This window comes from Crocodylus siamensis, chromosome 5 (assembly GCF_052110815.1).
Source record: "Crocodylus siamensis isolate JL-2025a chromosome 5, ASM5211081v1, whole genome shotgun sequence".
NCBI lineage: Eukaryota > Metazoa > Chordata > Crocodylia > Crocodylidae > Crocodylus > Crocodylus siamensis.
Genome location: NC_143399.1, coordinates 134,627,039 through 134,638,943, shown reverse-complemented (window position 1 = coordinate 134,638,943; position 11,905 = coordinate 134,627,039). Strand labels below are relative to the sequence as shown.

The 11,905-nt window shown below is 44.1% G+C and overlaps 1 protein-coding gene across 1 annotated transcript in view; it reads left to right on the top strand.

Annotated features, from left to right (window-relative positions):
- NEK11 (NIMA related kinase 11) overlaps positions 1 to 3,851 on the top strand; it is a 195,823-nt gene extending 191,972 nt beyond the window's left edge. The window contains exon 17 of the mRNA XM_090046394.1: positions 3,600 to 3,851. The gene's annotated coding sequence lies outside the window, so the exon portion shown is untranslated. The remainder of the gene's footprint in view (positions 1 to 3,599) is intronic.
- Positions 3,852 to 11,905: the final 8,054 nt, after the last annotated feature.

Genomic DNA, 11,905 nt, shown 5'->3' with positions numbered 1-11,905 from the left:
ATAATGATTTGGATGATGGGATTGAGAACATGCTTAACACATTTGCAGATGACACCAAGTTGTGTGGCGTTATAGATACTCTGGTGGGTAAGACTAAGAACCAAAATTACTTGAATAGACCGGAGAAATAATCTGTAATTAATCAGATGAAATTCAACATGGACAAGTGCAAAATCCTGCACTTCAGATGGAATAATTGCATGCAGAAATAAGAGTGAGAAACGAGTAACTAGACTGTAGTGCTGCAGAGAAGGACCTGGGAGTTACGGTAGATCATAAAATAAATATAAGCCAACAGTGTGCACTTGTTGCAAAAAAAAAAGCCAAAAGCATACTGAGTTGTATTAATAGAAGTGTCACTGAAAAATGGAGGGAAGTGATTCTGCCATTCAGTACTGGTGAGGCCTCCCCTGTAGTACTGCATTCAATGTGGGCCCCACATTTCAAGAAGGATATGGGTAGTTTGAGATGAGTCTGGGACAGAGCAAAAAGAAAAAAAAAGAATCCTGGGTAGTAATACTTATCATAGAATCATATAAAATGTGGGTTGGAAGGGAACTCAGGAGGTCATCTAGTCCAACGCTGTGCTCAAAGCACAACTATCCCCAACTATATCATTCCAGCCAGGGCTTTGTCGAGCTGGGCCTTAAAAACCTTGAGGGATGGAGATTCCACCATCTCTCTAAGTAACCTGTTCCAGTGTTTCACAACCCTCCTAATGAGAGTTTTTCCTAACATCCAACCTAAACCTCTCCTGCTGCAGCTTGAGACCATTGCTCCTTGTTCTGTCATCTGTCACCACTGAGAACAGTCCAGCTCCATCCTCTTTGGAACCACCCTTCAGGTAGTTAAAGGCTGCTATCAAATCCCCCGAGTCTTCTCTTCTGCAGACTAAATAAGCCCAGTTCGCTCAGCCTGTCCTCTGAAGTCATGTGCCCTACGTCCTGAACCATTTTCACTGCCCTCCACTAGTTTCTCTCCAACTTGTCCATGTCCTTTCTATAATGGGGGTCCCAAATCTGGACACAGTACACCAGATGTGGCCTCACTAGTGGAGAAGAGAGTGGAATAATTACTTCCCTCAATCTGCTGGCAACCCTCCTATTAAAGCAGTCCAATATGCTATTACCCTTCTTGGAAACAACGGCACACTGCTAACTCATATCCAGTTTATTGTTCACTGTAACCCCCAGGTCCTTTTCTGCAGAGCTGCTGCTTACCTACTCAGTCCTCAGGCTGTAGCAGTACATGGGATTCTTCCATCCTACATGCAGGAGTTTGCACTTGTCCTTGTTGAGCCTCAGGAGATTTCTTTTAGGCCCAATCCTCCAATTTGTCTAGATCACTCTGAATACTAACCCTACCCTCCAGTGTATCTACTACACTACCCAGGTTGGTGTCATCTGTGAACTTGCTGATAGTAAAATCCACCCCATTTTCCAGATGGTTAATGAAGATAATGAACAAAACCAGCTCTAGGAGTGACCGCTGGGGCACTCCACTTGATACCGGCTGCCAACTAAACAATAAATTATTGATTACTACCCACTGAGCCCAACAATCCATCCAGCTTTCTATCCACCTTACAGTCCATTCATCCAACCCATATTTGCTCAGCTTGCTTGCAAGAATGCTGTGGGAGACGGTATCAAAAGCCTTGCTTAAGTCAAGGTATATTACGTCCACTGCTTTCCTTGCCTTCACAGAGCCAGTTATCTCATCATAGAAGACAATCAGGTTGGTCAGGCATGACTTGCCCTCGGTGAATCCATACTGACTGTTCCTCACAAAAGTAACCCAAAATATTTAGCATGGATAAGAGAAGACTGAATGGGAATTTGATAACAGTTTTCAAATACCTGAAGAGCAGTTATAGAGAGGATGAGGATGGGCTTTTCTCTGTGACTATAGAGAAAAGGACTAGGAGCAATGACTTCAAGCTGCAGGAGGGAAAATTTAGATTGGAAATTAGGAAGAACTTTCTGTCTATGAGATTGGTCAAGCATTGGAACAGGCTACCTACAGAAACTGTGGAATCTCCATCCTTGGAAGTTTTCAAAAGCAGGTTAGACAGACACTTGGCTAGGATGATTTAGTCAGGGATGATCCTGCCTTAAGCAGAGGGCTAGATTAGATGACCTCATGAGATCCCTTCCAGTCCTACTTTCCTATGAGCCTATTATTTCCAGATGCTATTGTGATTGCAACTGTTATCATGCAGCTGCTAGCAGGCTTCCCCCTCTCCCCAAAGTCAGTACCTGAGATAGTTGCCTCATTCTCCCCATCCTAATATATTTCTGGTAATCTCTGCAGATACATTACTAGTTCTATCATTCTTCCATAACTAAAAACAGCATAAAGTGGGGAAAAATTAACCAAAGGTTTGCTGGATAATGGTCTGATATTTCTAAAAGTATAAAAGAAAGAAGACAATTTCCAGCATGACCTGAGAGAAAGTCTTAGCCTAGCCAGATATTTAACTGGTTTGCATTTCTCCCATAAACAGGTAAATACATGATGAGGGGAAAACATGCAGTTTTTTTCTAGTCTAATAAGGTGTTTAGGAAAGTAAGGAAATAGATCATAGCATCATCTTGAGATCTATGAGACATGCCCAGTGAGTCACATTTTTAAACCTCTTCTTGTAAAAGACACATTTTAATCTGCAACTTCATTTTGTATCCCAGGGAAAGAAAGGTTGAAGGCTAAGAAAAGATAATGTCCATGCTTCTTTTAAATTTAATTTTGTTTCTTTATAAAGCGTGCCCACAGTCTCATTTCTAGTACTATCCTAGCACTGATATTCATTAGAATGAAATAGAAATCTAACAAGGTTATAGAAAAAGTACTACAGTAATACTATTGCTGCTCACTACAGAATAAAACAGCTGTGGTAAATGAATGTGAAGATATTACATGACTATACATGTTCATAAAAGGTTCCCACCAACCCATGTATTTGTACATGGGTACAAAGTACATACTTCACAAACATCCATTGACTTTGCTGCTTTCTGTTTACACTCCTACAATGCCACAAGCTGTATTATGTGATGAAGTGATATAGAACACAAAGGAAATTACGTGGGTTAATTATTTAATCCCTTTGGGGTCTTGAATCAGCAAAAGAGCCTAGACTACTACAGGAAAAAAACATGACCATTTCGATAAGAAGAATAGCTGTCAGCATATCTTAGCAGCTGGATTTGAAGGCAAACCAATTACAGCTGCAACAGCATACAAGAAGCCTGTCCTTTCTTGTAAGCAGTTGGTCTGGTGGTTAAGCCTGCAGAAGAAATCGGAGCCAACTGTCTATCAGACGAATTAACAGAATCCTGGGCCTGAATATCCCTTCCCCCCACTGCAGAAAGGAAGTTTAATTTTTGCAGCTACTCAGTGTTTCTGGATGAAATTCACTGTGCAGAGAAGGAAATGCCCAACAGGACAAGTAAACTGTAGATCAGCAAGAGTGTATAGGTTTGCAAACAGGTTGTATATGTTTTGATTGTAATTTGCATTCATTCTACGAATTTAAGAATACTTACAGAAGCACTGGGAGAAGTCTTTTCGAGTAAAATACTGCTCCATTATTTTTTAAGGATGGCAGGAGAGAAGAGTACATCATAATGCAAGACTTTCCTGCTGGATGAAATGGCAACCTGTAGTCAGTGGAGTGCCCCACAACATACGTAGTCCCCAATTACTGACTCTGGCTGATGAAGATACTGCCGTTCAGGACAGTAAGCTTGCCACCTTTGAGCCACAGACCAAATGTGTGCTGGGGTAAATTAGAACACCTGGTAGTTGCTTTGAATTATGTCAGCAGCAAGTATAACTGTGTTTTGTCACACCTCAGCAGATGGGAAAATTGAGACAGAGTAAATGATATACCAAAGGCTCCTGAGAGCTTCCATGTCAAAGTACTCCAACCACTAGATAATGCTCAGTAACTGCCTACTAAATTATACTGGTAGGTTCATCAGTCCTTTTTCTACGTTGCTACTTCCTCTTGCTTTCTAGAAATGAATTTGTATTTGTAAATAATTCATCAAATTATTTCTGCAAACATACCTGTGAGTTACTGCTCATTATTCTTGGAGCCTTCTACTGCTTACCTATTACATGTGATATTGTATCTACTCTCTGACTTGAAAGAAACTTTTTAGAGGGGAAAATAATGAAAAACAAATAGAACAGGCATCTCAAGTAACTTGCTTCCCAGACCTATCTATCAAGTTAGGTTATTTAAAGTGCTTTTGGAATTCATGTTTATTTTTACAAATTAATTGGTGGCTTTCCAAATATTCATGCACAATCAATAACTAAGCTGCCGTAAGTAAAATGATTTTTGTTAATGCCTAATCCAGTGCTAATCCTAAAGACAAAAGCTACAATAATGTTAAATAGAAAAAAAAACTTGCTTCCTAAAGAAAAATAGCAAACTAGTATAGAAGGTTAATCACTTTTCTGTTAAGTAGTTGCCCTGTGCAATTGATTTATGTTTGTATTCATCTACACATTTTAGAATCTAAATCTTATCTGGGTGAAAATCAGACTCCGTAAGTGTACAGTGCTTGGGGGGGAAAACCCTTGAAAGTCTGACCCTTTTGAGAAAGAAAATATTATGTACTGACTGTTCAGCATATCCTGTAAAATCTTAAGGTAAGTACACCGCTAGTAACTACTGTTGTGAAAAGAAGAAACTAGGAAGCCATGAAAAGTTTGTCTGTAGCTAGCATATTTGAAACGCATATCTTCTGCCTCCAAGGAAAGCCCCCTCTAGGAGACTAAGCTCCAGCCCTCCAGTTATAGCTAGGCTATGGTTATGTGCAAAAGAATTCAAGAGTCATGGGGTTAGAGAGAGCATAAGAAACCTGCTGATGAGGTTATTGCCCCAAGAGGGTGAAATGCTGGGCTTTGATTGCTGCTCCCACCATTGTTTATGCATTTTATGCAATGGCTCTTTACTGCAAAATGTGTGGTTGCTGTGCTTCAGTTGAACTGATGCCTCTCATGATGTCAGACATGTTCTGAGGACACCTACTGCATCAGGCCCCCTAAATGGACTTCTGCACAGGAACATCTAGTTTGTCACTCCTAAATGGCCTTAGGCAAGAGTCATGGAGATGTTCAGTCCTGTCACTCCTGAGCATGTTCAGTAGCAGAACCCAGAGTACCTAAGTAACTTAACTGCTTAGGTACCAAGTTTTCCCCAGTAATGTTAATTGTTGTGGATTACTCACCTAGACATACTTACCTAATGTGCCCTGTAGATACCTCACGTCTTTTCTGTATTTTTATTATTTGGCTCTTTAAAATCGGTCTATATATTCACAAGAATCTGTCAATCCTTGGAAGAGCCACTATGCTAACAACCAGGGCCAGATTAACACATAGACAAACTAGGCACATGCCTAGGGCCCTGAGCTGCAGGGCCCCAGTCCTTCCCTCCACGGTGGCAGCACAAATGGCCCCGTCCACTTCCCTTCCCTTTCCTTCCTCTCCCCTGGGTCCTGAGCTGTGGGGACCCCAGTCCTTCCCTCCAGGGTGGCAGAACAAATGGCTCCATCTGCCTCCCTTCCCTTCCCCTCCCCTCCTTCCACTGGCCTTGCCACCATCACAGCTTCCCCCTAACAGCAGCTCTGAGCTGCGCTCCCTGCCAGCAGCAGCACAGGGTGAGGTGGGGGGGGGGGAGGGGGGTCTCAATCAGTCCAGGGCCCACAGGTTTGTTTGCCTAGGGCCCACTAAAGGGTAAATCCAGCCCTGCTAACAACAAAGCATATTAAGCCATGGCATAGCAGTTCTAGGCTGGCAGACTGAACCCCTGGGCCCCCTGCCAGCCAGGACTGCTCCATCCCAGCTGAATGTGCTACAGTCCTGGGCACACATGTAAACAGTGCCCCTGAGAGGAATAAACTCCGGCTCAAACCTCCCCAGAGTTTATTGCTACATGCTAATTACACATGTAGATGCATTCAGGAATAGTCTCATTTTTCTTTCCCCCTCCCCCATTCTATTAGGGGTAATATTCTCCCCCAGTTGCTCTACTATAATTATCCTATTACACAATCTCCTTTGTTTCTGGGATGCCAAGATTCTAATGCAAGGATCAGTATTTCAGGGATGTAGTTAAGTTATACGCATGGGTCTGCTCCCTCTGTGCTGGAAGTAAGCTCTAATGAACAGTTTCTAAAGTAGATCATGGGTATAGTGCTGAGGACTGTGGTGAAGTCAAGTTAGCAACAGCTTGAATCAGTTTCACTTTTCACAACTGAGCTCCCTGATCCCCCAAAATAGAAAGCCAAGCAAAATCAAGGTATTTGGAGAAAGTTGTTAGTTACTGTCTCCCATGCCTAGAGGCAATCCTTGTTGTTTTGAAAGTTATTACTTTTTTCTCTCACTTTGTTACCCACATTTCCAGGGAGAAAGCTTTATTTTATTGATGCTGTTATATGCCTTAAGCTCAATTGCATGCTGCAGTCATAATATTTCTGTCAGAACTTTTATCCCCTTGGGAAATGGAGTCTGCTTGTTTCAGTCTCGCCTCTGAGGTTCCCCCTGTCACCCCATTTTTGCGTTGGTATCATCCCTTGGCCCATACCATAGGAGGTGTCTAAGAGAGAAAGCTGCCCAGCCTGCTTGCTTGGTAACTCTGGGTCTGAGGATTGGTTTGGGAGGTGGGATGTTATGAATTCAAAGCTATGTGTAGGCCCCCCTTACTAAGCAAAGTTGCCTCCTCCACTGTGTTCTCAGCCTGTCAAGGGTCCCCCCCCCCATCCCTGACCCATGCATAGCTCAGATGGGCTGCTGAGTGCACCTGACCAGCGGCAAGGATCCAGGGCCCAAAGATGCAGCAGGCTGAACCCCCAAAGAGGCTTTGGCCTGCTGTACCAACCCCCACCCTCTCCCCCTGATACATGCTTCAGTCCAGGTTCTGGAAGTGTCTATGAGAATAGAGGCTGGGTCTTGCAAATCCATTTTTGGTTTTGGTTTTTTAATTTGAGGTGCCCAAGACCCTTCATGCCATACCACATAGAGAGAAGGCAGCCTAGCCTGCATGCCTGGTGGCTCTAGGACTGGTTTCTGGGTTGGGAGTTGAAAATGCATGAGGTCAAGGCTACATGTGGTCTCTGGTAACTAAGCAGAAGGCCTTTCTTCTGTCCAGCCAAATATTTTTTCTTTTTCTTTTTTTGGAGTGCCTCAAACCCTCAGGCCAAGGGGCACACAAGAGAGAGGGCAACCCAATCTGCTTGTCTAGTAGTTTGGACCTGGGCATAGGCCTGGGATGGCACACACCAAGGCTGCCCTCTTGGGCAGAGGTGCCTCCTTTACTTTGTTCTCAGCTTGCCAAAGATTATTTTCCCCCAGACCCATGTATGGCTCAGATGTACTGCTGAGCCCACTTGACCAGTGACAGTGGATGTCAAAATGAAGGGAGTTTGGACTACCTCACCAAGTCCCCCCCCGCATTGCAGCCTGAGCTTCAGTATGAGCCCTGGGAGTGTCTATGGGGATGGGTGACTGATGCATTTTTTCATTTTTGTTAAATTTACAGTTATCTGAGACTACTCAACCACATGTTTGGTTCCTCCAGATTGGGGTTTTGGCTGAGGGCTACAAGGGCATGAGTTTAAGGCTGCTCATGTTTTTGTTGGCTCAGCAAAAGGTCCTTCTTCAGTGCAGCCAATTTTTTTTTTTCCATTTCTTGGCCATGATCCTTCAGGACAAACTGCATGAGGATTCTGAGAGAGAAGTCAACATAGCCCTCACGGTGACTTCAGGGCTGGACATTAGACTGTGAAGCAGGAAGATGCATCAAGGATGTGTGTGGCTGTCTTGTGTGCTCCTTTTTGCAATGGTCTGAAGTTTTCTTTTGCTTTCCCCTGACCCATGACTCCTGAGCCTACCAGGCTACTGGCAGGAGTCTGGGGTGCAAAAATACAGGTCTTAGGTGGGGGGGGCCCAAGTTCAACCCAATTTTTATTAGGATGGACTGCTGTACCTAAATGTAACTCTGGGAGTCCTATATACCCCCATCAGAAAGACAGCTCTAAACCTTTCCAAATCTCTAACCCAACCCTAACTCCAATTCAGGCTATTCCAGCACCACCAGACATGAGACCCCAAGAAATAAGACTATGGGAACTACTTTGGGAAGCCCCAGAACGCTGTCACTAAGCCAAGCTAGGCAATCCAAACTACCAAAACAGACTTGAGCAAAAGGAACTGTCCCGCTCCCAAGCGCGTCCACACAACTGGGAACCTCCCTGATCCAACCCTAGCTTGGAGGGCCTCAGGGTCCATCCCACTCCCCATCAGTATGGACTTCCCTACCTACCTGTGTCCTATTTATAACTCCAGGAGTCCCAGTAATCACCAGCAGAAAGACCCCTCTAAAACTTTCCAATTCTCTAACCCTAATCCTAGTTCAGGTTACTCAAGCAGCTGAGGAAGGAGACCTTGAGGAGCATGACTACAGAAACACCCTTGAATGCACCCCCCCAATGCTAAGCCCAGCTGGGAGAGCCCCAGCTGCCAAAACAGCACCAGAGCAAGAAAAACTGTCCCACTCCCAACTGCGACTCCCTCCACTTAGACCCTACTCTGGATGCGGGGGGGGGCAGGGGCAATCTCCATGTGACTTACCATTAGTCCATACTGCCGTATCTATCTGGGTGTTCTAAATAGAGCTCTTGGAGTTCTAATAATTTCAAGCAGAAAGCTCTAAATCTTTCCAGTTCTCTAACCCCAACCCTAACTCAGGCTAGTCCAGGAGCTTGGGCAGGAGACCCCAAAAAGCCTGGCTTGAGGATCTGCCTTAGAAAGCTCCCACATTCCATCACAGAGCCCAACTGGGATATCCCTAGCTGCTGAAAGAGCCCTGGAGCAAGGTCAACTTTACCACTCTGAAGCATAGAAGCATGGCCCCTCTTCTAGAAATGCTCTCAGATCTAATCCAGCGGGGAGGAGGGGGGAATGAGGGATGATCCATAAGGTCTATCTGACTTACACACATGGACTGCCATACCTGCCTAACTATAAATCCAGGAGTCCTACTAAACCCAAGCAGAAAGACTGGTCTAAACCTTTCCAATTCTCTAACCCTAACCCTATCTCATGCTACTTCAGGAGCCCCAGGTAGGAGATTCCCAATAAGACTGACTACAGCAACTGCTGTTGAAAGCCCCAAAATCCCACTACTAAGCCCAAACAGGAGATCTCTAGCTGCTAAAACACCTTGGAAGCAAGAGCAGCTGTTTCACTCCCAAGCATTATCCCTTCCACTGGAAAGCTTCCCATCCTCAACTGGGGAAGGAGGTTCCCAGAGTCTGTCCCACTTACTATTAGTACTATTAGAGCCCTAACTACCTCTGTCTTACATATCATGGAGGTTAAAATTCACAGCACACTTTTTTGAGGATATTCACCAAGAGAGAGACCTAGCCTTCACAAAACTGGTGTGTCTCTTGACTGTCTAATGACTACTTAATTAGTGTATAAGCACTGCACCATTATTGCATTTTAATTGACTTTTTGTGGCTTTGTGTTGTAAAAAAGGAAGAAAACATCACACATAATGAGCCTGCATGATTAAAAAATAATACCTAAGAGACACCCAGATATTTGCAGAAAGGACTACAACTGTAATACAATATGAGAGAAAAAAAGCAAGTCTTCTGTAAGTATAATAGCTCTTTGTATAATGGAAGTACATTTTTACAAATGCTAAACACTGAAATTATTTGCTGCCTTATCTTGTAAGGTGACGTGCACTGGCAAAAATGAAATGTCTCACTTTCTGGAATATAGTAGAATTTGTCTGCAGTTGCAGAAAGTATTAAGGCTATACTGAAGCTATATTGAGTGAAATATCATATGTATCTAACTCCCAAAAAATCTAGCACATGCCCCTGAACAAAGCAGAGTTTCCAGATCACTGGCTCTACTTTTTTCATCCTTTCTAAATTGTATACATTATTTTTCTGTGGTTGGGAATGAAGCAGAATTGCCTTGAGCATACCTTACAGGAAGGTGAAAAAGGAAGAAGCAAAGTGATCCCATTCCTTACCTGCTTTGTAGGCAAACACAATGCTTCAGTTTGCTTCAATAACTACATATATTTCCCAGTCCCAGAAATTTTGACATGTTTCCTGGTGATTCCTGCATGCAGATAACAAGAGATTTGGCCAGACAGGAAAGATTATCTTGTGATCAGATCACACATATCTAACTCAAAAGATCTTATTCAAGTCCTAATTCTGCTGTAGTCTTGTTTTGTGACTGAGCATATCACTTAGGACATACTATAACTTGGGCATTACAGATGCCTAGTGGAGGCCACAGCCCAAGTGTGACACTTTGGTTCCCAATAAAAAGCATGGGGAGAGTTAGGTGCTTAGGCATGAGATCTGCAACATCCATTGAGTTGAGAAAGGCCAGTAAGATATGCCAAAAAGGATAGGACTTCAGTCCCACCAAGCTGTGGGCTGTTGTGGAGGTAGTGCATATGTCTTCATGATTCCCAACCCTGAACCCTATTCTGGACTAAGGGCTGGCATAGGCACCTTTTTTTTTTACAAAATGCAGCAAGCATGAATAATACTCTTCATGGTCCTTGGAACCTGCACCTGAAACTTTGACGTGGTTTATACAGACTATTCACTAGAGCAAGATCTGGGAACTCTGGATGGATGGATGGATGGATGTGCTCACATCCTCTCAGAGAAGGGACCTGGATGCAGCTTTTTCACATTCTCAGTGGTCTGACCCCTTGGTTATTGGGTAAAAGGGCATGGGGCACTACTTCTTCCTGTGTTTTGTGGCAGGGGCTAATCCTATAGTTGTGCTCTGAGAACAACTATCAGAATGGACTTTGCCGGGGAGACAGGTGGAGAGACATCTTATTTGTATAGGCTGGTAGCACTTACATGTGAAGTAGGCTAAACACTAGGGCTGTGCGAAGCAGGCAGTATTCGATTTGGATTCAGATTCGGCCCGATTCGGGGGACAATGATTTGATTCACTGATTCAGATCACTGTCCTGATTCAACTCAGCTGAATCTGAGGATTTGATTCTGATTCAGAGAATCAGTGATTCAGCCATAGACATAGCTTTGTATGTTTTTTCTATGTACCTTGAGGTACCAAGCATGGTTTGTGAATGCTGAGATGGTGGGGAGGATGGAGCATCCCATGGGAGCACAGGGGGTCCGGCCTCCCGGCTTAGCAGTTGGCCGCAGGGGGACCCCAGGTGCCACCCCAGACCCAAGAGGCACCAGTCTCTGAGCCGGGGGGTGGGGAGGTCCCCCATGCACTCCATGGCCTACCCAGAAGTGGAGCGGAAGTACTTCTGGTCCACTTCTGGGTCCACCACCAAGCATGTGGGTGACCCCCTGCACTCCCGTGGAACACTCTATCCGCCCCACCATCTCAGCATTCACGAGCCATGCCTGGTATCTCAACGTATGTAGAAAAAACATATAAAGCTTTGTCTATGGCCTAATCTTCGAATCTCTCCAAATCAATTCAGAGGATTGCAATTTGATTTGGAGAGATTAATGGCTCTCCTGATTTGATTCGGAATTGGGGATTCAGCAACTGAATTGTGTTTAATCTCCTCCAAATCAAATCAGCAACCGAAGCTTCACACACCCCTACTAAACACTATCAAGACTGAGAAGTGGTATACTGAGAAGCAGTTTAGGCCCCAGGGGGTTTATTGGTGAAAATGTATTGATGTTTGGACTTTATTCCTCTGGGGTTAACTGACAACTGAGTGTCTAATTTTGAGGATCTTAATTTTGGACATAAGTACTGAGGTGTCTAAATCTTACCTATGCCCTTCTGTGAGCCTAGTCCTAAGCATGTAACTCAGCACTGTTAGGACTTGGGCAGTTCTGGGCCC